We start from the raw sequence: 27,778 nt of genomic DNA, 5'->3' as shown, positions 1-27,778 counted from the left end.
TTTTCTTACCTTTTTTATTATTAATTTTCCCAATTCTATTTTTTTCCTCTCTTACTTTTTCTCTTTAGTGGTTACCCTAAAGAGCTTCAATAAGGGAATTTAACTCAACACAATGTAAAGTTAAATCAATATAAAAGCAAAGCCTTAGAACAGATCATTTCTCTCTTGATTATAATTGAGATATTATTTTCCTTTATATAGTAATTGTTTATTTAGATTAACATGCATGCCATATTTTTGGCTTATAATTTCTTGCATCTCAGGTGCTTCCATTTGAGATCACTTTTTCTTTCTTTTTTTTTTTGGAAATACTTACCTTAGAAATTCCTTAATCTATAAGTTAATATATTTTCCTTTGTCCTGGAGAGGTAGGCTTAGAGGATAATGAACTTTAAGTTGACAGTAGTTCTCTCACAGATAGTTGAAGCTACTGTTTAATTATCTTCTGTTTTATATTGCTGCTGTCAAGAGGTCAGGTTTTAATCTTATTTTTGCCATTTGTAAGCAATTTCTCTTTTTTCTCTGGCTGCTTTTAAAATAATGTTTTTGTCTTTGGTCCTACAGTTTTACAGCAACTTGGCTAAGTATATCTTGCTTTTTATTTATCCTGTTTGAGATTGATTAGACTTCCTGAAACTGAGGATTCATGCCATACAACAATTCTGGAAAATACTTAGCCATTATCTCTTTAAATATTGTCTTTCCTCCATTCTTCGTGTTCTTTTCTTCCAGAAGTCCATTTGTAAGTATGTCAGATATTTTCTTTCTTTACTCCTTTTTTCTAATCATATAGATATACATATTTATATATTTTCTATATGTTATATGTGAGAGATATATATATATCTCTGTGTGTGCATGTAATTTATTCATTTTTAGATTCTAGCTTATAAATTTTTTCTATAATGCATGACTTGTTTAACAATTAAGTTTCCATTTTACTGTATTTTTCAATTGAGTTTAGTTGAAAATTTTGCCCGATCATTTTGATAGTCTCTTGCTCTTGTTCTTATTCTTTAATTATATTTATAACAGCCTCTCTTATTTATTAAAAAAAAAAAAAGACCCAGGGTTCGAACTCAGGCCCTCTGGTCAGAGTCTGTGTGCTTCACCCTGCACCCGATGCCCCTCTGGTGTCAGTGCAGTTCTCATGGGGTTAATGTGAGGATCAGGAGTCAGTGCCTGTGAGACACTAGTAAAGATCTGAGCACACACAGTGCAGGTCACGCTGGCTATTACACTGTCATCACAGGAACGTCCCAAACCAGTGAGTCTGAATCTGATGACCTTTGAAAGAGAAGGAACCCGGGCACCTTCGTTTGGCGGTGGGTCCCGTGGGAGCCAGTGCCCCAAAGAAAGCACCATAACCAGCATCTCAGGGAAAGACTCAGAAATGCGGTGTGACCATGATTACAACCAGTGCTGGATTTGATAGCTCGGTTGTCATGCTGTTTCTTACCTTGGTTAGATTTCATGAAATTAAAATACACAGACAAAAGTGGACTTTTGATTTCTTTTTTTATTTTTTGTGTCTCTTATGAAAATCCAAGGACAGGATTCAAGTGGCAAAGCTGGCGGCCCCAGGGTGGGTGGCAGGGAGGGTGGGGGCCGTGGTCTGGGTGGAGGCACTGAGGGAGGAGAGGGGAGCTGCCCGCTGTGCGCCCTCAGGAGGCACGAGGACTCGGGGGCAGGAGGAGCTGGTGCGGTTGTGGGGACAGTGGTGGGAGAGGCTCCCCTGGGCCAGCCCTGGGCCCTGCCCCCGAGTGATGGCAGAATTCCCTGTCACGGAGTCAAACTGTCTGCTTGCCCAGTGCTTTGAAAAGCCCTTACACAATAATGGCACACAGAAGAATACGCATGTGAACTGACATAACCCAAACCCAGAAAGGAAGCCCAGCTAGATCCTCAGCAGATACTTTCAGAGACAAGAGATGATGAAGGAAAGGTGACCCCTTTGTGGTCCCCTCTGTCACGAGCTCTTCCCGTGGCCGCAGACGGCTGTTCTCCTACACACACAGCAGGCGACGATGACAAAGTAGACCGAGCTCTTGAGGAGGAGAAGGAGGTAGGTGTAGTAGGCACTGGTGTTCATGAGCTGCAGCTGCAGGGAATCTAGGAGAAGTCATCTTGGTTAGTTTCAGCTGTTCCTTTGAGAGGCTAGGACATATTCATGGAAGGGGCGGCCACAATTAATTATTTCTGATGACCTACTAGGAAGCAGTACCCCTGCGCCACCAAACCCCAAAGAAAACATGTACAACCTCCATGACCACCACCACTAGGACAGCTCAGAATCCAGCTTGCAATTCAAGTCGATCAACAACCTCAGCTAAACCTCTCATTCACCAGAAGTTTCCAAAATATTAAAAAGTAAGGTTATGTTTTTAATGAACAAGTCCAATGGGAAACAATATGTGTGATAAAGAGCATTTAGCATTTTTTTTGTCTCCACCACATCTCTGAGTAATAATAACAGGTAATAGTCATCAACCACTAACCAAATGTCAAACCCTTATTCTGAGAGCTTTGCATGCAAAATTCTAATCTTATTTAAGTTTTAAAATAGCCTATGAGATGATTAATTTCAAGCCCATTTTACAAATAAAGTGAGGACAGAGAGAAATAATTTGCTTGATGCCATCCATTTAGGAAGTACCAGAAACCACATTTCAATCCCAGCATCATGACTTTGAAGAACACATTATTAGCTGCTCTGTAATCCTGCATCTCCAGACATCAAGGTGAGGCATAAATATCAAGTTGAATTGCTGATTTGGAAACATCTGAGCTGTTACACATGGTGCATGCAATGAGATTCCGACGAAGGATACAAATCAGGGAAATCTGGTTGTGTTCACAGTGGGTGGGTGGGGGGTTTTAGTAAAGAGAACATTGTACAAAATAGAAGAAAGTGGGGAATCCAAAATCCCTGAAACTTTAGGAGATCATGACTCACTCACTTGCCTTTCCTGAATGTCTAACATCGTAGCTGTGATGTTATAGGATAATTGCACTTACTCTCCTTTGAAGTTTTGCAAGAAATATATGATATCAAAAAGCTCTGTGATGACCTAGATGGGCAGGATGGGGGGGATGGGAGGGAGGCCCAAAAGGGAGGCGATATATATATATATATATATATATATATATGTATATATATATATATATATATGTATATATATATATATATATATACATATATATATATATACATATATATATATATATATATACACACACACATATAGCTGATTCACTTTGTAGTACAGCAGAAACTAACACAACATTGTAAAGAAATTATAGTCCAATAAAATAAAAACAATTACAACAATGATCATGGGCCTGACTTGGCTGCTGAATGAACCACAAGGCTGAGTCCGTTCCTGAGGAAATTTCCCTTTTCCACACTTTATTTCATAGAGCCAGAACTCCAGAATCACCAGCACTTGGTGTGGAAAGGGATCTCAGGAGGTGATGTGCTCATAACTCAATGCCTTCAGTCAGGTCAGGTGTTAGCTGAGTTCCAGGCCCCCTGGTACGGGGAACAGAAGAGGGACCAGCAGGGCCAGAGCCAGTGCTTCTAAATTCACTTAGAACCTTCATGTAGGGAGAAAGGGCCACCAACTAGTACTGATTCTGTGCCAGCTAAATGGATACCCTATGGGAGATATTCCACGTATGTGACCTTATGTCTGCAGTAACTGAGGAGGGTGTAATTGTTCCCTATTGGCAGATGAGGACAATATTGCTCAGAAATGTAAGTAATTTATCCATATTCATGCAACTAATAATTAAAGAACTGGGGTTAAAGTCCAGTCTGTGATAGTCAGAAGCCCAGGCACTTACACCCCTGCCCATGGGGCCATCCTATCTCAAGGCTTTGGCTTTGGGATTCTTGCTCTATATTTATATCTTAGAGGAGGGACAGAGAACTGAGTAAGTGCATGAACCGATGATTCAGATGGGCTGGGTTGACTCCCCAGATAGAGCTGTGTGGCTTCGTACAAGGGACTTAATTAATTGTAGCTCATTGCCCTCATCTGTAAAGTGAGGGGAAAATATTGTATCACCTCCTAGGAGTATTATAAGGAGGAAACAGAATATGCAGGCAAGACACAGCACAACACCTGTGTATATGAAGCTCTCGGTAAGTGTCAGTTCATGTATTAGTTACCTGCAAGGGCTAAAACTTAAAAAAAAGTCTAGAAGCAACTTGATATCACATTTCTTCAGTCACTACAAACAAAAACTACACAACTGAGTGAAGCCCACTGGTGAAATAATTCGGAGCCTATCACTGCATTCTCTAACTTAGAGTCATCTCACACCACAACCAGCATTTAATGTGTTAAGATGACTCTTAGGGAATGATGGATTTACTTAAAATATTATGCAGTCTATTCTGTAATATCCAGATATTCTGGCTTTCTACCTTAAACCAAGAAAGTTCAACAGTTAAGTTTATCCAGTGGGAAAAAGTGCTGTAGCATGACATAAAGGCAAATATATACAAAACTTACTGTTTTCATCTTTCAGACAAGCTTTAGTAGAATTAGTAACAGTGACTTCTAGAAGAAAGGAGAGCAAGTGTTAGTCAATTGTTCATACCTCTTATTGGACAGTGACACATACGTGTATATGTATGTGTGTTAATATATATGTATATATAATATAAAATCTGCTGACAGAGACAGGAGAGATACTGATTAAAAATGTGAACCCCACAATTCCAGGAATAATTGGTTTTTCCTACCATTAGATAGGGAAGTTCAAAAGGTAGTTTGATCAGGAGGAAAAAAAATCTGTAGGATGTCGTAAAGGCAAACATAGGCAAAAACTTACCACTTTTATCTTTCAGACAAGCTTTTGTAGAATCAGTACCAGTGACTTCTAGAAGAAACAGAAGCAAGTATTAATCCATTGTCCATGCCCATTATTTCACTGTGTGTATATGTATGTATATATATATGTAATTTACTGACAGAGAGACAGTAGAGATAGTCATTAAAACAATGACAATGATGAGCCCCACAATTCCAGATAATTGGTCTTTTCTACTTTAAGCCAGAGAAGTTCAAAAGGTAAATAGATCAGGGAGAAAAAAAGACTGAAGCATGACATAAAGGCAGACGTGTGCAAAAACTTACTGCTTTCATCATTCAAACAATCATTTGGAGACTCAGTAGAAGGGACAGCTGAGGTGACAACTACAAGAAATGAGAACAAGTATTAGTCAATTATTCATGCCCATTATTTGACAGTGTGTGTGTTTACACATGTGGATTGTAACATTTATATGTATATATATATATAAAATCTCTTGACAGATAGTCATTAAAAATGTGAGCCCTACAATTCCAAAAATAGTCTGATTCTATGTAATTCATAGATTTAATCCACATATGGTTTTCTACACATGAAAATGTTGAAGTTCATGAAGGGTAGATTTTTCTTTTTATCGTGACTGGAGGGTAATACCCAAGGCCATCTTATTTTCCTTCTGTATTCATAGCTCCTAGCACAGTGCCTGCTACAAAGTAGGTGTTCAAGAAATACTTGTTGCAAAGACAAATCATCAGAAAAAGCGGCTGCTCTACATCTTCAGCACACACTGCCGACATGAAGAGTTGCTACCAAATCAAATTCATCCAATCCTAGAATCCAAAAGAGAATCCCACATTTGAAGGAGTCTGGCTCAGGCAAATTTCCCATCTAAGCAAAGGAAAGCAGCCACACCTTTCCAAATTACGTGTTTCCCAGTATCCCCAACTCATGCACATGATTTTCTGCAGTTGTGGTGTTTATGGGCATAATTAAAACAATAAGGCTAATAGCTAGTGGGTGACTATAACCGAGTCAGGCACTTGCTTAAGTACTTCACATGCATTATCTTCTTTAATCCTCCAGTGACATTGAAGTGAGTTGTATTTTGCAGGGTTCCATGTTACAAAAGAGGAAATAAGAATTAGGGGGTAAGTAACTGGCAGAGAGTCATACCAATGATACCAGTGATGACAGAGTCAGCATTCAAAGGATCATCCTGGGGGATTAAATGAGACAGAGCACGTGGAAAGTACTTTGCAAAAATAATCCATAGAAAGAGAGAGAAATAAGTCTATAGAAAAACAACATAATTTCATCACTGTGGACACTAAAAACATCTTCTCTTCCAGATATATTAATTATTCTTATCAATGACCTTTTTATTGCAGGAGCTCAGTATTTCAGTGCAATCCTTTCCAGGGTTATAAAAATAGGCCAAATCACATTTATAGTTCTCTGACTCTATAAAACCTGAGGTGAGAGTTTTATTCATGAATAATGTAAAAAAAAAAAAAAGACATCATACAAGTACAAAAAAATTTTTTAAACGATAACAGACTGTTGGATGGAGGGAAACAAAGACACAATGGTTGTTTTGGATTATCCTTTTTCTCCTGATGTGTTCTTGTCCATATGGATTTGGTTCTGGTATACCATTTTATGCCCTCAATGAGATCTTTTTTCAATATGCTCTAAAAAATTGGTTTGAGGTATAAAGGCTTTGGAGTAAATCCCAAGAATGAAAATATTAGTACAGTCATGTTTAGATGTTAAAACATCCTCAAGGACTGACTTTAATGTGTATTAAAAGTCTCTTTCTTTTCCTTACAGTGACTTTATTCACTAAAAGATAAACCTCTTATTACCATGCATTGATTGAAGTAGAAACAATTTTTATAATAAACTCTATGTGTTTAAGTTCTCTTTCTCAAAAACTAGGATCAGATGAGCTTTGTTTCTCTTCAAAATCATTTCATTCCTGCTTCCATGTTATATTCTTAGCTTTTATCAAAAACCAAAAAACTTCCAAGAAACAGCATTAGCAATTTGCTCTACAATGACATTAACAGAAATGCCCTCGTTAGCTTTATTGCCATTAGAACCCCCTGGAAGGCATTTGTTTCAGAAATTGTGTCAGGTGAAACACGTTATGAACTGGAACTTCTCTCCAATATGGTAATCGTCACAGTGAAACTTACTATACTTATTTTTTCCTGATCACTAGAAGAAGCAAAACCTAATAGGAAGAGAAATGCAAATCAAAACTACAATGAGATATCACCTCACACCAGACAGAGTGGCCATCATCAAAAAATCTACAAACAATAAATGCTGGAGAGGGTGTGGAGAAATGGGAACCCTCTTGCACTGTTGGTAGGAGTGTAAATTGATACAGCCACTATGGAGAACTGTATGGAGGTTCCTTAAAAAACTAAAAATAGAATTACCATATGATCCAGCAATCCCACTACTGGGCATATACCCTGAGAAAACCATAATTCAAAAAGAGTCATGTAGCACAATGTTCACTGCAGCTCTATTTACAATAGCCAGGACGTGGAATCAACCTAAGTGTCCATCGACAGAGGAATGGATAAAGAAGATGTGGCACATATATACAATGGAATATTACTCAGCCATAAAACGAAACGAAATTGAGTTATTTGTAGTGAGGTGGATGGACCCAGAGACTGTCATACAGAGTGAAGTAAGCCAGAAAGAGAAAAACAAATACCATACGCTAACACACATATATGGAATCTAAAAAAAAGAAATGGTCTGATGAACCTAGGGGCAGGACAGGAATAAAGATGCAAACATAGAGGATGGACTTGAGGACACGGGGAGGGGGAAGGGTAAACTGGGATGAAGTGAGAGAGTGGCATGGACATATATACATTACCAAATGTGAAACCAATAGGTAGTGGGAAGCAGCCACATAGCATAGGGAGGTCAGCTCGGTGCTTTGTGACCACCTAGAGGGGTGGGATAGGGAGGGTGGGAGGGAGACGCAAGAGGGAGGAGATATGGGGATATATGTATATGTATAGCTGATTCACTTTGTTATAAAGTAGAAACTAACACACCATTGTAAAGCAATTATACTCCAATAAAGATGTTAAAAAAAAAATACACACACACAAAAAAAACCTAATAGGACACTCAGGGCCGTGGTTACATTAAACTGCACTTAGCAAATTTGCTTCCTCTCTATTTCTTAGAGTAGAAATTAAAATTTAGGGCTGTTTTTGTAATCTTACTTTTAATTAGTTTTAGGAAAGGATATAAATAGCTAGGATGAATATAAGAATAAATACCTCCATGTCATGCTTTGGAAAACAAGCGTTTTCTCTGATGTTATTTCATTTGCTCTTCCTTGCAGCCCCAGGAAAAGGCCAAGGTAAGTGTTCAAACCTAATTTGATCATTGGACAAACTAAGAATCAGAAAAGATAAAGACTTGCTTCAGAAATTCGGACTGCTGCACAGCAAAAGTCTCTGCACATTTTATGTGCTTGTTTCCCACTGCTTAAAAAGGGCTTCCTAACCACAGGGAAAAGCACAAAATGATTCCTTCCAATGGGCACTCTGGGGCCTTTGGTCTGTTAGGTGAATACTCAGGACTTTAAGTCCCGAGTCCAGTGAGTTATGAAGACACATCCAGCCCTCTGCATGGATATATACAGCGTCTGCATCAAAGGGACTCCTTTGGGACATCATGCCTAAATCACGAGTGGCCCTGAGTGATTAGGAAGTGAGTATATTCTCTTTACTGTAGTGCACCCTCCTGGGACAGTAATTCACCAGAGTGTGTTCATCCACATATCCCTCCAGGCCCGGCACGTGCTAGGGCTGCAATAAAAGTTTCTTGAGAGACATTTACCAATGGCAAGAAATATATTCATTATGTAGAATGGGATTATGTCTGTACACTTTAGCCTCACCCAATCTTTAATTACAAAATTTTACCTCACAGTGATATGTAAAATACAAACGTCAAAACCCAAGACCATAACAAAAGCGCAGTGGTCAAATTATTCTACTTTTTTGTTGAGCTGCAATCTGGCTTCCTCTTACAAACACCATTTTGTCATTTAATAACTCATTGTTTTGGGACTGTACCTTGAGTAAAGCAGGATTGAAGTGAGAGTGACTTTGCTTGCTGAGCAGAGCATTCCTGAAATCTGTATAATTGTTCTTATTTCCTGATCAACCAAGATCATCTACAGTGGAGTTTGCTTTTGCTCATTTGCTGTGTGCTAAGTTGCTAGATGCTTTCACGTATGTTGTTTCATTTAATCCGTACAACAACTCTAAGAAGCATCATTATGACCTTAATATTTTGGAAGATGAAACTGAGCCTGAGAAAAGTTAAGTAAAAATTTTTTCTCTTTTTTATGTTTCAAAGCCTATCCCATTTTAATTCTATGGGGGGATAGCAGGACATTTATGCTACCATTAAATGAAATATTTTATAAAAAATTATATTTGTTTTTCATTAATGCTTAACAGAAAAGGTGGGGTATTTTATTTGAAAAACAGTGTTCTGGGAGGTTATATTTACATTTACAGTCACATACCTTCATTTACTGAAGGAAAAAGAATCTCTTGTTCTGCTCCTCCTCTATTTTTCTCGTGTCTGACAACACATATGTGTTCTTTATCTACTGAGTTTTCAGCCACGGTCAGCCAGCTGAACTGCATGTACGTGTCAGCGGTCTTCATGGTATTTCCCTGCTGGGATGGCAGAACTCTGTTGCCATTCTTTTCTTTCCAATAAACATTAATAACATCAGGGAAGAATTTCTCCAGAAGACTAAGATATGTTCCAGTCTTATGGTGGTTGATTTCAGCAATTGAAGGAAGAAAAATAGTGGGCTTGGGGGAAATGTCTGCAGCAAGGTTTCTGTCTGTGGAGGCAAATGAAATAGTAATTAAAAAGAATTATTAGAGAAACACGAACATTGTGTGGTTTGGAAAAACCTAGCAAGCAGTAAAAGGAAGAAAGGCTACCACTGAGCTAGTGCTCACCATGGCCTTTCATCCAACTTTCATCCAAGTTGTTAGGTGCTTATTATTGTTCTTATTTTCGATGGGAAGAGAAGTTCAAGACTTAATGTAACTTGCCCAAAGTCATTGCTATTAAGTAGCAGAGCGGGATTACACCTTGGCCTTCATTTTTTCTCCATATGCAAAGATGGGGTATGGCTTTTAAGTGTACCATATCAAGGCTTTCAACATTCATGAACACATTTATTTTTTAAAAGCTCTTTTGCTCTATCATAGTGGAGCCTGTTTTAAAGTGGATGGATGGGTGGTGGGAATGGGGGTGGAAGAGGAGACCAGGTAACTCTGATGGTTTCTCTAACGGTGAGAATATTTGGTGGGTTCTAAACTACTTCCCTTTCCCATCCTGTGTTTTGTAACTTATGCTCTCTTTGACCGAATAACACATTCTCATGTTTTGCAACTCTGTGGAATCTCATTCTTCACTGAACTGATTCTGGAATGCACCATATTTATTTTATTTCCCACAAAAATAAATACCAAGAGAAAATTTATCATTTTTAAAAATATATATACAGCTACTTTTTAAAATGGGAATCAGCATCCATGTGTACTTGACAATCTATGAAGTTGAACTTTTTGCTCCAAACATGGATCCCATGCCCAATTCTGAAGTGATGGAATTCTCTTTATTTCTAATTTTTTATAACCTCTCAATTTTACATCTGAACCACTCCAGATTTTTGAGTAGAGCAGTACATTATTTATAATGTCTTGAATGTAGAAGCAAAATAGCAATATTTCCAAAACTTCTATTAAAAATGTGTTATTTTGGGATTAACAGATACACACTACTATAAATAAAATAGATAAACAACAAGGACCTACTGTATAGCACAGAGAACTATATTCAATATCTTGTAATAACCTATAATGGAAAAGAACCTGAAAAAGAATACACACACAAACAGATATATATATATAACTGAATCACTTTGCTGTACACCTGAAACTAACACAACATTGTAAATCAACTATACTTACATTTTAAAAATGTATTATTTTCAGAAATGCTCTTATACTAAACTTATCAAGTAATGCACTTAGAATTTTGTCTCAATTCGGAAAATTTTCACCAAAAACACATTTTATTTTGGAATTTCCTCTGAGGTTTTAGCTTGAGTAATAATACACAATATTTTGACTCTCAGCATCTCCCCCATAATTTGACTCTTCCCTATAAGGCTGCTGAACTGCTTTAGAGCACCACTATTTTCTCTTTTTTCACCTGCTGAATAAAGTGTATATATAATTAGAACAATGTTAAAAGTTATGGTTCCCAAGTTTCTAACGGGCAAAATGTCAAAATATATAATAGAACATCATATGTGTACAAAGGCATATCACTTGAATGCTGGAATGTAAACTTTATGGCTAATCAAATAGTTGAAATGATAAATGTTAGAACCCTTTGCAATTTGGTTTCCAATTGAAAAGCAAATAATTAATATTCTCTTATTGGAGTTAGTTTTATTACTCACTGGGTAATATCTTAAGAAAAGAAAAATTGCACTTCTCATTTGAAAAGAAAAGAAAAAAATTCTTGAGAATTTCTGCCTGTGCAACAAAGTTCCTGATTTTTCTACTAAATCTGTAATGAAACAGTGTTGATTTTTGACTCATGCTGTAAATATAGTTGGGTCATAATGTGCTTATTTTAATTTTATACATCTTGCTTTTCATGCCAGTAGTATTTTATTCATTATATTAGCAAGACACTGTGTATTTGGCCAACCATATACTTTGTTGGTAGTGATTTACGTGTTCTCTCTTTTTTCCTTCTCATTTTTCTTTTATAAATTAAATAATTAGAACTATTTCATATTTAAATAAGATTTTCAAATTCATGACATTTCTACCTATATTTAATTGACTTTACTTCTTGATCATTTTCTTTATAAATTCAAACTATTTTTCTGATAAATATGAGCATGAAGCCCAAGCTTATTGGCTATATATTTTAGAGCCAATAAATGTTGTTTTTAGAAACGATATCAATTAAGTTAAAGGATTAAGATTTAAAGCACATAGGACAATAAGATATATCAATATAAAAAAATAAACACATTTGAATCTCATTTTTCTTGCCAAGTAGGCAAAAGTCTGCTAAAGAGATACAAATACCTCCCAATTCAATTTTGTGTGTGTATGAGTGGACAGTAAGATAATTTTCCATTTGAGGAGTTGGAAGTGCAGATGCATCCTCTGAAGAATTTCAGTTCAGTCAATAGTTTTAGCTGCAAACAACTTTTCCTTTCGGAGGCAATTTTCCCTTTACATTTGAATAGAGTGTAGATGCACCTACCCAGCACCTAGGATGTGTTAGACAATGTGCTAAGTACCTTATTCACACTACCTCATTCAATTCTCATACAACCCCTGCTGGATATATACTGTTATCCCATTTTAGGGATTGGGAGACCGAGGCCAGAGAATCACCTCCACGTTCACACAAGTAGTTAGTGGTGGATCGGAAGCTCCAGGTCAGCCTGACTCCAAAGCCCAGGTTCTTTGAAAACACCCCTTCAGCATCAGAAAAGGAAACCTGTCAATTCACAAAACTTACCTGGAATAACAGACTTCAGCCTTGGGCCAAACACAGTCATCATGACTATGCACATTATACACGAGCCCTTTATAGAAGTCCACATGTACACAAGACAAATCCTATTACAATATTTGCACAATGTTGTCTATGCTGTCTTTTACTATATGGATTTGTTTTAAAATCTCTCCTAAATTTCTACATCTAATCCCCATCCCCATTCTCATTTTTTGTAACTATCATTCCCATTTAATTGTTTCTTGCCTTCCCTCTATTACCTTGAAAAAAATTGCATTCTCTGGTACCTACCTGTGACAACAAGTTTTGTTCCAACATTGAAGATTTTTATATAATTATTCCACAGTGATTCAACCAGTATCAAAAACCTTAGACTAATTTAGCTTCTCTGATTTCTTCAAATTCTAGTAGAACTATGATGGCTTGAAATTCAAGAGACCAGGTTTCTGGTCCCGGTTCATTTTGCTCCTAACAAGTTCTGTAGTTGAGCAAATCAAGTAAACTAAAGCCTTAGGTGCTTTATTTATTTGAAAACAATGATGTTAGTGTTAAATCAATTGAAGATCCTTATCAGTGCTGCGGTGAGACCAAAATGAAACAAGATCTGAAAAGTGATTTGAATAAAAATTATATGGAGATAAGAGATTACGAATATTACTATATTATCATTAGCATTATTATTAGCATTTTTATTTGTGATAATCATGTGGTCCAACATGACATTTTAATATCATGGGACCAAACCTGGCCTACCATGATAGGAATTCACCATTTGAGGTTTACAGTTAGATCTGTGGCAACTGATGACTTGTTTGCATTCCTCTGTGCTCTGATATGTCTGGAATTCTCAAAGCTGTCATCACAGATTTTCATACACCCAGATAATAGGCAGTCATTTGTTTCATCTTATTTGCTTCATTTCCAGGGTTAAGAAAATCAAAGGGAACGTTGGCTAAAGCCTAATGGATGTAGTCAGTATACAGAACTTCTTCACTTGGGTTGTCCAAAACAAATGGCTTTTTTCCCAATCAAAAGCACAATCTATTGGCATCCCAAGATTTTACCAGAAATTTCAGCCTCAAACTGACTTCTATCCAGCTTATGTCCAAAGTTCAGCTTGCAACTCTGGGCAGTGGGCCTTAAGACAGAATGATTAGAGAAATGGCCTGGTCCAAATGAGGATGCCTGGTCCTCAAATCCTCCTATTGTCACATTGAATCACTAAAACATTGCCTGCCTGACCTTATGTGCTGAGGGTCGCCATCTGTGAATGACATTAAATGTTGGTGCCCATAGCATTGATGCACTGGGAGTATAGATGAATTTGTTTAAAGACCATTTCTTCCATTTTATAAAATGAATGTTGAAGGTAATGTCCCTTTTTACCTCACTTTCCTCCTAAAGACTCCTGCATTGAAGTTCTTTTATAATTTTATGGTTGGAAAAACATATCATATTTGAAAATTTGGTGTGCTATTTTATCAGTTAATAAAAACTATGTATTCCACTACATTTTTTTCCTGCTTTCTTATTTCTTTTTTTATTCAGTTCTTTTGTTTTGAGATAGAACTGACACATATTCTGAATATTTAATAAATGCATATTCAATATGACTTACATGATCTTTTGGGGGAAAAGAGAGGTCATTTCAGTGCCATGATTAAAAGCAAAAGCATTGCTTTCACGTATGAGTAGCAATACAAAGTATGAGCTATTACCAATAAAGTAATTAATTAAAGAATCCAGGTCAGGCTACAGAAGAGTAAATATTCAGGATATAAAAACATGACTTTATGTTTCTAATATCACATAATGGTCCAGACCATGTACTTCTGGAATAGGCAAGTCTCTATGGGATCCCAAACTTTGCCACAGTAACTAGTCATGTGACTTTAGGCAAGTAACTGAACTTCTGTAAACCTCAGTTTCCTTATCTATGAAATGGGAATAAAAGGATTCCTTTGAGGAAAAGATAAGGCACTGAAACTACTTATCATGGTGCCTGGCCCTCAGTAAATATCAGCTGATGTTAACTAATATTCAAATTCTCTTTAATGGGATGATTTGGGGCCATTTCATCAAATTCCTCCACCAAACAAAAGGTATGGGTTTTATAAGTAATAACTATTACATCAATTAAGAAAGGAAACAAGCTCGTCAATGCAAGACGTCCTGCATCTCTGCAGCCACGGGCCATAGAACACGGGGCCCAATCAAGCCAGAATCTAGAAGGCTTTCCCACTAGAATAGAAGCTGTTTGAGTGTTGAGACTTGTTCTGTCTGTGTCTTGTTCACACTTTTATCTCCAGCATCCAGCACAGAAACTGAATTCAATAAATATTTGCTGAGAGAATGAAAGAGCAAATGAGGATGTAGACACTTTTCATGGACTTTGGAGCTGAAATGGCTCATTGAGCTCACAAACTGGTCCATATCCAGGCAATTTCACAAGAGATGGGATAGCTTAAGTTTCAGATGATCTCAGCCTACCTCTAAGAAGCTAGAGTAATAAGAAGTGAGATTTATCAATTCTATAGTCATTTACTATAAAAATTTTTTTGCACTGCTGTTAGGGATGAGATGAAAAGCAATAATATTGGTTTTGCAGGCTATTGAGAGAAAGGAACACTGTGTTTTATCTCAAACTCTACAGAAGAGATAATTAAGAAACGTGTTTCTCAGGTAATATGCCGTCTACAAAAAAAAAGGAACTTGAACCGATAACTTATACTAATGTAATAAAGAACAGGACAATGGTGTAAGAATATTGAAACATAAATGAAACAATAAAACAGACAGGGTCCTCAGAATATTTTAATATGTAGCCTGAGTCTATTTTGGTGTGTGTGTGTGTGTGTGTATTTTCTAGAAGACAAATTTCAACTGCTTACAAGCAGGGAAGAGAATACACCATTTACAAAGAAGTTTAGTTTCCATATACAGTGACCAGTAGCTGCAAAATTGCTGTTCATATGCTGAGGCCAAGAATGTGGCAGTCAGATAAGGGGGATCCTAAATTGTGTTTTCTAAAAAGCATCTGTAGGGAATTCCCTGGCGGTCCAGCAATTAAGACTCAGCGCTTTCACTGCCAGGGGCCTGGGTTCGATCCCTGGTTGGGGAACTAAGGTCCCACATGCCCCAAGGTGTGGCCAAAAAATAAAGTAAAATAAAAAATAAAAAGCATCTGTCAGTCTTTCATGACTCAGGTAAAAATAGAAGAAAATTACTTACCACGGGGAGCTACCATGAGCTTCGTTCCTTCTCCAAATACCTTCTTCCAGCCTGAGTGGTTAAACCTCCTACAATAGTCTCAGCCTTCTCCTGCCTTCATGAAGTGACTAGCAGTTTAAAAATTTTGTACTGGCAATTTGATCTTCTGAGTTCTTTTGGAAGTCCTTGAATATAGGTTTCATGGCATCTGATGTTTTATAAGTTTTCCTCAGGTAAATGGATCCAAAGATCTGCTTTCCAAGGAGGAGTAATCATTGAAAACACTGATGAAAGATGAAAGTATAAAAGCAGGAAAAGAACACATCATTGGCACCAACTAGTTAACCACCTGCTTTTCTAAATTTCCAGGAAGAGTATTCAAAGAATCAAGACTTTTTTTATTTCCAGGTGTTCAGCTCTGTTGAAACTGCTCAGAGTTTGCATGGAAGGAAAGGCCCGTCTGTTCTCACAAACACCAGGGCTGCTCCTTTAGCGATTTAAGAATGTACTTCTGAAAGGAGGAAACTCTTCAGTAACTGAAAATACAAATACGCCGTCCCAAGTGTACTTGAGAAATGCGAAAAAAGTTCTCCATTCATTGGGCAGCAGGATTTTTTACCATGGCAATGCAAGATGAGAAAATAAGTCCTTGGATTACATTATTTTTTCTAGGAAAAAGGAAGAAATGTGTAGAATTCTATCTCCTTTGAAATAATAGATTCCTTATTTAAACTAAAACTTGAAAACAATATCCATTTCTCTGATACTTTGAAAGAAGTCTCTTGGAGGCTTTTCTGTAATCTTAAACCACTCATCTTAGATCAGGGGAAAAAGAAATTGCCAGAAGCAGCTGAGTGCTCCTCTGAATACAGATGAGCTGCCCATCTGCCAGGACCCAGACAGGACAGGCCCTGAGTATCCCCATGTCCACTCCAGATCCACCTGGTCCTGGCCTAAGTCCCGTGAGCAATCATTGCCTCTGTCCTGAGAACGAAAGTAAGAGGAGGCCACGGTGGGCAACTGTTCATTCACAGCAGCTCAGAAACCCCAACACAATGGGGGAAGACAAGAGGTGGATGAAAATCCTATTTAGAAAGGGGTTTTTTAAAAATTGAGAATTCTAAGTTATCAGTACTTGGGGCTGTCAAATACCATTTGCACCTATTGTAGACATGAATGATACCTACTCAGCTCCTTTCTGATATCTTGTCCTCTGTTTTTCCTTATTCCAAGACCATGAGCAGAATTGTCAGAAGCTTTAGGAGTTGTCTGTATTTCAAGATCCGTGAAGGATTTAAGTAGTAAAATGTAAGAGAGTAAGTAAAGAGTTATAAAATCTTTGATTAAATTTACAAGATAATACAAGACTGTATAAAGAAAACAGTATAGGATTTTACCAGCTGGCTTAAAAAAACCTGCATAAGTGGAGGGACATATCATATTCATGAAAGAAAAACTTAGTATCATAAATGTGCTAATCCTTCCTAAAATCATGTATATAAATTGACTGTAATTTCAATCAGAGTTAAGATAACATTTTTGTTGTTGTATGTTGTAAGGATTGGGGCTGAGCTAGTTATGTAGTAAGAATATTGAAACATAAATGAAACACAAATCCTCCAGAAAATGCTCCAAGCATATGTTAATGTAAAAATAGGATAAAGCATGTTAAATTGTAGGGAAATGATAGATTATTTTAAAACTAGCTTTGAACTATTGATTATATCTGTTGGGAGAAGGAAAATAGCTCTTTATCAAATACCACATAAATTAGATTTATATTAAAAAGACATCTAGAGATGTGAGCTAGAAAGAACAAGTAGGAGACTAACTGGGTCCTTGGGTAGAGAAACTTGGAACGGGAAGAGGGTAGGAGACATCTTTACTTAATAATTTTTAAGAAGGAGAAATTTGGAGACCTTTCACTTTTTACAACATTTTCCAATAAATAGTTTTTAAAAAATTAAATGATGAGAACTTACTGAAGGTTTTAGGGAGAAAAGTGACATGATCAGATCTGTGCTTTAGGAAGATAAAGAGCAGAAAGGTGGGCTGGTCAGAGGGCCAGTCCCAGTGAAGCAGACATGTTTCAGAGACAATCCCCATGAGCCACCGAGAGGCATCTGAGGACCCAGGTTATGGTAGTGACAGTGGGGATGGACGGAAGGGCTGGTGAATAAATATTAACAGAGCTTCTAAGGAATTCACATGCGATAAATCAAATTACCATTAAGGAGGTTTAAAATGAGGAAAAAGACTTTTTAAAAATTGAAGTATAGTTGATTTAAAATATTGTATTAGTTTCAGGTGTACAGCAAAGTGGCTCAGTTATATATATATATAAAACTATATATATATATAAAACTATATTTATATATAACTATATTCAGATTCTTTTCCATTATAGATATTGAGTATAGTTCCCTGTGCCGTACAGAAATCCCTGTTGTTTATTTTATATTTAGTGGTGTGTATCTGTTAATCCTATACTCCCAATTTATCCCTCCCCCTACTTTCCTCTTTGGTAACCATAAGTTTGTTTTCTAGGTCTGTGAGGATGTTTCTCTTTTGTAAATAAATTCCTTTGTATTATTTTTTAGATTCCACATGTAAGTGACATCATATAATGGTTGTCTTTCTCTGTCTGACTTACTTCACTCAGTATGATAATCTCTAGGGCCATCCATGTTCGGCAAATGGCAATATTTCATTCATTTTTATGGTTGAGTAATATTCCGTTGTATATGTATACCACAGATACTTGATCTATTCATCTGTTGATGGACACTTAGGTTGTTTCTACATCTTGACTGTTGTAAATAATGATACAATGGACATGGGGTGCAGATACTTTATCGACTTAGTGTTTTCATTTTCTTCTGATAAACACTCAGAAGTGGAATTGATGGATCATATAGTAGCTCTAGTTTTAGTTTTTTAAGGAACCTCCATACTGTTCTCCATAGTGGCTGCACCAATATACATTCCCACCAACAGTGTCAGAGGGTTCCCTTTTCTCCACATCCTCTCCAGCATTTATTGTTTGTAGCCTTTTTGATGATGTGGTGGGAAGTGTTCCTTCCTCTTTGGTTTTTTGGAACATTTTGAGACGGATGGATGTTAACTTAAAAATATTAAGTTGAATTCATCTGAGAAGCTGTCTGGCCCTAGACTTTTGTTTTGGGGGAGGTTTTTCCTTACTGATACAGTTTCATTTCTGATAGTCTATTCATATTTGCTATTTCCTTCTGATTCAGTTGAGAGATTTTACATTTCTAGGAATTTATCCATTTCTCCAAGTTGTCTATTTTCTTGGCATATAATTATTTGTAGTAATGTCTAATTACCATTTGTATTTTTGTGGTGTCAGTTGTAACTTCTCCTATTTCATGTCTAATTTTATATCTTCGAGTTCTCTCTCTTTTTTTCTTGATGAGTTTGGCTAAACGTTTTCCAATTTGTTTGTTTTTTCAGATAACCAGCTCTTAGTGTCATTGATCTTTTCTATTGTGTTTTTAGTCTCTATTTTATTTATATCTGCTCTGATTTTTATTATTTCTTTCCTTCTACTTACCTTTGAGTTTGTTTGTTCTTTTTTCCAGTTCTTTTAGGTGAAAGTTTAGGCTGTTTATCTGAGGTTTTTCTTGTCTCCTGACATAGGCTTGTATCACTATAAACTGCCCTCTTAGAACTGCTTTGGCTGTATACCACAGATTTTTTTATGGTGATTTCCCATTTTCATTGTCTTCAAGTATTTTTGATTTCCTCTGATTTTTTCAGTCATGCACGGGTTGTCTAGTAGCATACTGTTTATCCTATATGTGTTTGTGTTTCTTGTCATGTACAGTGACTCCACCTCTAGCTGGCCCTGAGAGAAACTGGCCTGTATAAGCAGCCACAGAGAGTGGAAAAGAAGGGTGAGAACATCAAGGGCTCTGTGAGCATATGGAAAGGTAGTTATCACAAAGTGGCAATGAAAAACAGTGATGCATTAGTCGGTAACTGGGGGAGAAATTGGGTCTCCACGTTAAGATTGCTACCATATGCCCATACACAAAAATTCAAATCAAATCGGACCAAAGAAACAAATGGGCAGAACAAAGTTTTAGCACCATTGGAAAAGTATAAATGAAAATATATTGATGCTTCAGGCTTTCTTAAAGCTGCAAATAGTTAAAACCTGTGGTTGCTGATACAGCATGGCAAGTTAAAGTGGGTTCTTTTACCATCTAATTCCTTCCTCCCCGCAGTCACAGAAGTGAGAAGGACCTGAAGCTTTGACTTGTGTTTTGGGGTTCTCATGGAGAAATGTGATGACCTGGGAGAGTGGCAGCACCCAGGGTACAATAAGACAGGAGGGGCTTCTGGGTTGGGAGCAAGCCCATGAGCACTGTTCTAGACTGCCTTCCTGCGTCAGACTGGGAACTGGCCCGTTTCAGAGGGAGGCATGTCACTTCATCTGTTACTGCTAGGGCAGTAGTTCTTATAAATCAATTTGAAGAAGAATCAACAGTGGAGCTTATCAAAAAACGCACATTTTCAGGATTCATTCCAAGATTCACTGTGTTGAGTGCCACACAGAACATGCACTTTTATTCCGGTCCAGGTGTTTCTGATGCAGGTGGTTCATGGACCATAGTCTGAGAGATACTGTTCCAAAAGCTCAGACTCTGGTAGAAATTTGGAGAATCCAATATACAAGAGACCATACATATATATATGAATCTGGCATTTCTGTATTTCAGTTTGAATTTTACATCCTTAAACCTAGCCCACTAAGAAAGCCACAACCCTTTCCTATAGGACTTTTCAATTGAAATATATACTTTTCATTGTCTGATTGTTCACCTGAAGTGTTCTTTAATTTTAATTATTGAGCAAATGATAATCTGATAAGTCTCATTCCAGTTTGGCACTTGGCCATGTCAAAGAAGGGGGTGGAAAGATGCTCTGGCTTTACTTACTTGTTTAAGACAGAACAGTTCTGGCTGTGGGCTGAACTTCAAAAAAAGGTGTAAGTAGAATACAATGGTTGACTTACCTAAAACAGTCACTTTTTGCCTACACTTTCACTCCATCAACCATGCCCTTGTTGGTTATGTGAGAAAAATATCAGTTTGTCCTAAAGAGAAATTGGATACCAGCTTGAGGTTCAGGAAGTCCAAGTTTTCATTCCATCATTTCTCATTCTTCATATTCCTGAATAATGAAGACGCTCCATTCCCAGCCATTTTCTCTGGATGATGATCGGATAAATGATTCAGTATTACCTAGCCTCTCCAGTTTGTTCTCCTAAATGTTTCCCCTAACAAATCAATCCTAGGTGGCCTGTCTGTCCTAAAGAGAAAATTATACGGACTCCACCAGCTCCTAGGAGAGCTGCCTGCCAGACTGCTTGCCTATGGCCTGGAGGTGGAGGCCTGTTTTTAGGAAAAACTGTGGCTGTTTTGGGGGAAGGAGGAGGTGGCAGTGGGATATAAAGGTTGGGGAATGGGCATTGAGCCTAGGATTTCTCTTTGCTCAGAGTAAAGAGAATTGGGGGCAGGAAGTGAAGCAGGGGTTGGTACCAGGGCTGCTCTTGGCACCCACAAGCCAAATTTCCAGTGCAGTGCACAGGAAGTCTGAACCAACGTGCTTCTCCCAGACAGCGCAGTAGTACATCCCGGAATCACTGTCTTCCAGATTTAGGATTGCAAATGTATAGCTCCTCCCTGTGACTTTATAAACATGGTATTTTGCTTCATTGATTCCTGAATCGAACTTAGTCTTTGAGTAGTAGACGTCGTAGTAGAGAAGACGTCGGGGGGCAGTCCCCTTCTGGTGTTTGTACCAGTGGATATAGCTGGCATCTTGTGTAAGCTCACAAGTGAGCGAAGCAGTCTCCCCTCTCTTACTAGTGACTGATAGCTTGTCGCTTTTCAAGTTGGAAGATACCTGAGTGACTGCAATGGGAAAAGCAACAAAACATAATGAGGAAGAGGAAATAGTAATTCCTCCCCCCCCTCACCCTGCCATGGCCAAAAAATACGGAAAAATCCCACGAGCAACCAGACACCATACTTACCAGGAGCCAGGAAAACAAGAAGTAGCCCTGGGACACGCAGCATGCCTGGGGCAGTGAGCTAGACTGGGGTTCCGAGCAGATGTGACAGGCAGGGAAGTCAGTGAGGTTCTCTCTTAAAGACCACCACGCTGATCCTAGGGGGGGGGGGGTGCTGGTGGAACCCTGGGGAGGAGCCCTGCCTCTCTGCGCCAACCCTTTTCTCAAGGGCCCCGCTCTGGCAGGCTGGGAGCAGTCTCCACCCCCAGGAGAAAAGAAGCCTGAGCGCTGAGAGCTCAGAAATGCAAGCAAATGGATCAGATGGGGGAGAGGGAGGAGAAACTCGGATAAAGCTTGTCTGTTGCCTAGTAGAGTGAGCCGTCCTGAATTGGGCTAAGTTCCCTGCAGTTCACAGTTTCCATGTTAATGCTGCTGCTATGGTCCTGTCCGGTGATGAAACTTCTTTATATTCTTTCCCTAAACTACCTTTCCTTTTACACCTGTAAGCAAACTTTGAAGACAACAACCAGCAAATCCAATAAGAAGTGAACCTACTTTATTATAAGAAATTAAGATCAGTTATGTGGGTCTACATTTGACTCTCCTTAAAAGTAAACGGATGTGTGTTTGTGTGTGTGCCTGCGTTATAAATCAATTTGATAGAGGATTTATCTTCATCCTCAAGTAAAAATCTGCCTCATATAGGCTTTCCAGATGTCACCAAAAAAAAAAAATGCAAGGAGCCTTGCAATATTTGGAAAGTCCATAAAGTAAAAAAAAAAAAAATATTTTTTGTTTATCTGAAATTCAGGAAATGCAGATCAAAACAACAATGAGATATCATCTCACACCTGTCAGAATGGCTACCATCTAAAAGAACACAAACAACAAATGTTGGTGAGGGTGTGGAGAAAAGGGAGTTGTTGGAATAACAACAATTCAACAATATCACAATATTGTGATATCACAATAACAACAATATCACAGTTGTTGGAATAACACAATATCACAATAACAACAATATCACAGTTGTTGGAATAACAGAGAATTTAAAGTAGTTATGATGACCATGAGAGGAAATGGAGAGAAGTAGAGATAGACATAGAAAGTAAAATAGGTAAGAGGGATATAGAGAAATAGACAAGGAAAGACAGGTGGTAGAGACAGGCAAGTAGAGAGATAGAAACAGTCAGAAATAGAGATGAGGAAAGAACTAGTAAAACAGAGGAGAGATAAAGAGAACTAGAGAAAGGGAAGGAGTCATTGCTGGAAAGAAAGAGAGAGGGGGTGGGTGGGTAGCAATAGGAAAGGGAGAAGATCTGTGGACGAAGAGATGGAGAGACAGAAGGATATAAAGACTGGTGCAGTGGGAAAGTAGAGATACAGAATGGGAGAGGGAGATAGACAGCCAGTCAAGAAACAGAGATGTAAAGCAGTCAGGAGAATTGTCTTAATCCATTACATAATTAGGGGCCACATAATAATAATTATATATGTATATATATACCACAGCTACTTTATCTATTCATCTGTTGATGGGCACTTAGGTTGTTTCTATGTCTTGGCTATTATAAACAATGAACATAGGGGTGCAGATATCTTTTTGAATTAGTGTTTTCATTTTCTTTGGATAAACACTCAGAAGTGGAATTGCTGCATCATGTGGTACTTCCATTTTTAACTTTTTGACGAACCTCCGTACTGTTCTCCATAGTGGCTGTACCAATTTACATTCCCACCAACAGTGTAGGAGGGTTCCTCCTTACCTTTGGAACAGTTTCTCAGAACTATCTGAGAGTCTGTCTCCTGGTTTATAGTCCTCAGTAAGACAGGGAATGAACTCAACCCCCAGCTATTACTTTGTTTCTTTGTTTGTTTGTTTGTTGGTTTTCCAGTTGACAACCCCAAGAGGACTCATGCGCTACTGGTGGCTCTCTTGGGTCCCCATCACTGTCATGAGAACAAGTCCCAGCTAGTCAGCTGCAGGATGAAGTCCCACCTGGAACAGAGCTGATTCATCCCAGCCCAGACCACCATGATAAGGTCACATATTGGTCAGCTGATGGGTTGGCTGGGGCCTGGCTGGTCAACAGCTAAATCTGGCCCAGATCAGCAGAACAGCTTAGCTGACCCATGGGCTTGTGAGAATTCTTGATTATTGTTTTAAGCCACTATGCATTTGGGATGTTTGTTATACAGCTTTATTATGCAATAGAAAGATAGATAGATAGATGGATATAGATAGGTAGAAAGATAATATATCAACATATAAGGAGAAAAGAAATACATATTATTCATTTATTATATAAAATATATTCATATACTGAATAAACATGTAACAATATATAAATATACAGTTTGCAACAATATGTATATAAATATGCATATCTCTAATTTTCTTTCTCCCTCTCCTCTCTCTCTCTCACACACACACACACAATATTACCTCTATTTCTGTATATCTATATCTATGTGTATATCACACTCTATGTGGCCACATATATTCCTCTGTCTCTAGAGCTCTGTCATTCTTTCTCTCCCTTTATCTCCACTTCTCTCTTACTGTATATTTCTCTGTCTCTCCGTCTCTGTCTCTGGTGTCTACCCCTCTCTCTTTCTCCATCTCACTATATTTATATGAAAATCTCTCTCTACTCTTTTTTTCTCGATATTAATCTTCCTTCTTCTCTCTCTATTTCCATCGCCTTATCCCTCTGTTTCTCTTTATGTCTTTTTATTTATCTCTCTTTTATTATCTCTCTCTCCTTCTCATTACAGAGATCTATACTTCTCTGCGTATATTTCTCTCCTCACCAACTCTTCTTATCTCTCTATGCCACTGTCTCAGTCATTCTCTCTTTTCCTCTCATTCCCACTCTGCCCTTCATCCCTCTTTCCCTAACTTCCTAACGCTAATTTCTATTGCTATCAGTGTCTCGAAATAGCTTCCTCTCCCTTTTCCACTTAACCTCTCTCCTCCATCTCTCCCTTTCTATCTCATCATCTTTGCTGGGCTCCACAGGCCTGTGGGATGTAAGGCTGGGCTTCTGGTCTGCTGGCTACAATAGAAGAATGAGTCCAAGCTCACAAATATAAATTCACTTCTTTGGCTTCTCCTGACAATCGTACCTGTCACATATGAAGAGATCAGAATTATTACGGTCATGTTAGGAGACTTGTCAAAACGTTGCTGCCTTGGGGAGAAGGTTACAGCATCCAGGCTATGTTTACATTTCAATTTCAGCTACCGGTGTTGCTTGGCAGCAATATGAGAAACAGTTTATCATGAAATATTAGAATTTTCTCATGACCTCTAAATGGGTGTCTGTCTCTGTCTATAGTTTTGTGACCATTTTACAGATGAAACAGAGGCGTAAGGAGGTTAAGTAACTTACTTAAGCTTGCCTAGGGAATAAAGACACGGCAAGAATTTGAACCAAGTTAGCCAGTCTCCAGAGCCTGTGCCCTAAGTAACCCGCTGGGCTGTTTGTGATTCAGCAATTAATTTCTGTCCTCTTTGGGATGTTGCATTTGATATATAATGTGATATTGTTATACTTCCTACTTGTGTTCAGTTTTGTGCTTCCTGCTTAAAAAGTACGTTATTTTGATTCCATTAAGTTACTTTCACTAACTTCTAGCACCCTCTCTTGGCCATTTAGAATTAATTTTTGTGTTTGGAGGTAAGGAAATAAATTTTGATTTGACTATCCACAGTTGTCACAGAAACATTTGTTGAAAAGGCCACATTTTCCCCAATGAATTGACTTAGCACGTTTGTAAACAACAGTTGACCACAAATATAAGAGTTTGTTTCTGCGCTTAGTTCTCTTGCAGTGACCTGCGTGCAAGGAGAGCACATTGAAAGACTCACTCCAGCCTAGATGGAAAGGCCCCTAACATGGATATGTTAGCTCGTGTAGCAAAACTAAAGGGAATTGACTCTTGGATTCATATTTTCCACTTGCAAATGCCCCCTGCACCAGATTAGTTTATAGAGAGGACTGCTTAACTCAAAATCACCTTAAAATGATGCTCAAATGGAGGAGAGAGTACACCTGAACCAGGATGAGAAGAAGACATCAGAACTAGACAGTTGTTCCAAATGCCAAACCTGACCCGTGTTTTCTTAATTTATTGGAGTTTTGCATAGAATCAAATGTTCTTCTATCATGAGAGCGAGCTATGAGATTTTAGAAATCAATCCAACTCTTGGGCTTGTGGTTGATTACCCACCTGCAGTACTTACGTTAACCTTGGTGGATTTCTCCTCTCCAAGGCTTTGATTGGATGGCCCTCGGAAAATTTATTTTAAAAGAAAGAAGTTATAGCTCTGTTCAGGGCACTATTGATATTACGAGATGGGATGCCCTCACTTGGCTGATCAATAATATCTGCTTTGACACTGACCATAAATATGAATATTCTTGAAAGGCTACTCAAGCTCAACCAGAACAAAGATCTGACTCTCAATCAAAAACTTGGGACTTCCCTGGTGGCCCAGTGGTTAAGACTCTGTGCTTCCACTGCAGGGGGCATGGGTTCCATCCCTGGTTGGGGAACTAAGATCCCATATACTGCATGATGCAGGGGGAAAAAAAAAAAAAACGTAACCTTCCCATTTTATTAGGAGGAAACCTCCCACAATTATGGGATGGATTTATATGGTTAACACCAAGCTATGGTCATTTAAGTTGAAAAGTTCCCTTATGTTGGGAACAATTAAACCATACTAAGGATAATCAGCCTAAGAACACTAGGTAATTGGGCTGGGTGCCTTATGAACAATGTCAATATATCATTACCCTTAGAGATAGCAATGTACGACAGACTGGCTCAGAGGACTGGAGATATACTGGGTTGCCCCTAAGAGAACGCAATGGATTTGAGGAACCAATTAATGGCCTTGGCTTCTTCCAGGATGCATAGGAAGATGTACCCTGGGACTCCTGTGGACTCAAGGTCACTTGGAGGCCAATTTAGATATGGCCCCAGAAAATTTACCATTGGTATAAGCCAAGTGATCTGTATGGCTCAAGTGATCTGTAATTCGGTGATGTGACCTCTTAGCAGCCATCTTTGCACCTGCAGGAGGATCAGAGTTGGTAACTGGCCATATCGAAGCGTTAACAAAATTCACTCAACAGGCCATAAATGACAGCAATCAGGCTATTAACCTACTGAACTCTTTCTCTATGATGAGAAAAGTGGTATTACAAAATCGAATGGTTTTCAATACCCTTACAGCATCTCGGGAGGCACCAATGCCATAATTCAAACTGAATGCTGCTTTTTCACACCAGATGAATCCTCTAAGATAACACATTGAAGAGCCCACATAAAAAATCAGATTTCTTCCTTAAGTGATCCACTCCCCAGGCTTGATGACCCCTTAAAAAACTGGTTTGGTGTTAGAAGCTCTTGGCTTGAATATTTGGTTAACCCTATTAATGCTACCAGCTATATCACTTCATTCTGCCTTTTTTACAAGATTGTTGCATTACCAGATGTGTGACTGAGCCGCCGATAAAACTAACGGTGACCGGGAGACTTGAAAGGATTGAACAAATATATAGTTTTTTATGAGATCAATGATTGTGATAGTGTAACTCTAGGTATGGGAAGAAGTCACAAGAGGGAATCATTCCCTGGACCATAACAGACTAGTAAGACAGGTGATCTAGAGACTTTTGGCTACCATTAATAGGGTCTATTGCAGTAATAGCACTTTGATTGGCCTATCAATGAAATCCTGGCTTGACCTAGGAATGAGCATTCCTAGCACCATTGGACAAAATGATCACGAAATGCCTGCATCCCAAACCTTGGTGCAATTTATGACCATGAGGGGGCACTGCCAACTCAAGAATGCCATTCACCTTCTGGCTCTACTAGGATTGAGTCATTAGCAACTGCAGTCCCAGACTTTTAACACACCCTGAAAAGAGTCCAGGGTAGAGATCAGGAATGAGGTACTCTATGCACTGGGAAAGCTAGCAGAACAGACCTTTAGATAGTTAAATATTTTCAGGAAAAAAAATTTTGAACCCAAAATTTTGAAAAAATTTTGAACTT

The 27,778-nt window shown here is 38.1% G+C and overlaps 1 gene segment (V, D, J or C); it reads right to left on the bottom strand.

The window, feature by feature from the left end:
• LOC309632376 (T-cell receptor gamma chain C region C10.5-like) lies at positions 1-27,753 on the bottom strand. The segment is given in 7 exons: positions 21,728-27,753; positions 15,685-21,605; positions 9,404-9,733; positions 5,148-5,207; positions 4,843-4,890; positions 4,521-4,568; positions 1-2,112 (listed from the first exon to the last, which is right to left on the bottom strand).
• Positions 27,754-27,778: the final 25 nt, after the last annotated feature.

This window comes from Balaenoptera borealis (assembly GCF_965194805.1).
Source record: "Balaenoptera borealis genome assembly, chromosome: 7".
Taxonomy (NCBI): domain Eukaryota; kingdom Metazoa; phylum Chordata; class Mammalia; order Artiodactyla; family Balaenopteridae; genus Balaenoptera; species Balaenoptera borealis.
This window is presented reverse-complemented; position numbering and strand designations above follow the sequence as displayed.